Below are 1750 nucleotides of genomic sequence, written 5' to 3' on the forward strand. Positions count from 1 at the left end.
GTGTGTAAGGCCGGTGATCTTCTTATTCAATCCAGCGAGATCAGCCTGGGTGGCTACTCCGAACAGCCACTTTAACGCTGATCCGCCGCCATCGATCACCGCTCGACGTTGTTTGGAAGGAGAACCAATGGCGTCCCGAAAAAATGCTAGTCGATGTTCTGATTGATTTAACTCACGTTCAAACTAATGACACTTGACATCAAGTTTTTTGGCCGCCGATGCACCTTGTTGATTTCCTGTTTCACGGCATTTAACGTTTACGTCCGCGTACTCCTTCAGCCTCACTTTCAATGTCTGAACCACTGCCTCTGCCGGTCGTATATCGAGGTCTGTTATGACTGTCCAGAACGATTCTCCGAACGCGACACCCGGCTTTTCATTGAAAATCACGGTGTCTCGGACAAGCAACGCATCTACCTTGACTGACCCGAGAAAGGCCAATACACAAATTGTGTAAGGCAGCAACAAAGCGAGGTAACGATTCGGTCGACCAGCTCGACGAGCCGGCTGTATCCTTGTGGGGAGGCGGGCCGGCCTGCTTGCTGTCTCTGACTGACGAACTCCCCCAGGGGACGGTACTGGACGGACGCTGTTGTCGGGTAAAACTGCAGCCCTCTCACCGTGGTTTCCATTATCCGTACCCGTCTCCCGATGAATCCTCACAGGTGGTTGAGGGGCGTTTTGTAAAGGTGTCTCACGTGTCGCCTCTGTGGATTCCGTGTTCAAATTTGGACCTCGTTCGACCAAGTCGTGAAAAAGTTTCATCTTTATGACGTGCACAATCTCCGATTTTCTTGATCCGGAACTTAACTTCACTTCACAAGTAGGACTTGGTCTCCTACTTGAAATTGAAGCTCTCTGTGGCGACTGTCATACTCTCGTCGCTGGTTGTCCTGGGCGACTCCCAATCGCGTGTGCACCAATGCTCGAGCCTTCGCCAATTCGGTCACAACCTGGGTTGCATAATCCGGAGCCGTTCCCGACGTAACCAGCCGAGGGTTGGCATCCGCACCTAATTCCAAATCAATAGGTAACATTGGTTCACGCCCGTAAAGCAAAAAAAATTGTGAATATCCCGTAGATTCCTGCCGCGCCGTGTTGTAAGCAAAACATACGTAAGGTAATGCCTCGTCCCAGTCTCTATGGTCCGCGCTGACATACATTGAGAGCATAGCCGCCAAGGTGTGATTCATCCGCTCAACCAATCCGTTTCCCTGTGGATGGTAACTTGACGTTGTCTTGTGGTTGGTTCCAAGATTCTTCATGACTTCTTGGGTAAGCGCAGCTATAAAACATTTCCCTTGATCCGAAATGATGGATTCCGGTGCTCCATGAAGCAGCACAATTTGTTCAACGAAAAATGTTGCCACCATATCCGCCTTTCCGTTGGGCATGGCCCGTAGTTCCACCCACTTCGTTAAGTAGTCAACAGCAACGATGATCATCTTATTTCCGGTGTTGGACATGGGAAACGGACCTAAGAGGTCGATTCCCACCTTTTGAAATGGACGTGCCACCTGAATACACTGCAGGAAACCGGCTGGCCGTTTGTTCACTCCTTTTCGACCCTGGCAATTAGGACATGATTGCACATAATTCGTAACATCAATCGCCAAACGCTCCCAAAAGAATCGATTAGAAATTTTCATTAGGGTGCGTCGAACTCCCATATGCCCTGATATCAAGTCGTCATGGTATGCCTTTACGACACGTTCCCGAAAGGAACGTGGGACGCATAGGCGACGATACT

This window comes from Daphnia magna, unplaced genomic scaffold (genome assembly GCF_020631705.1).
Source record: "Daphnia magna isolate NIES unplaced genomic scaffold, ASM2063170v1.1 Dm_contigs202, whole genome shotgun sequence".
Taxonomy (NCBI): domain Eukaryota; kingdom Metazoa; phylum Arthropoda; class Branchiopoda; order Diplostraca; family Daphniidae; genus Daphnia; species Daphnia magna.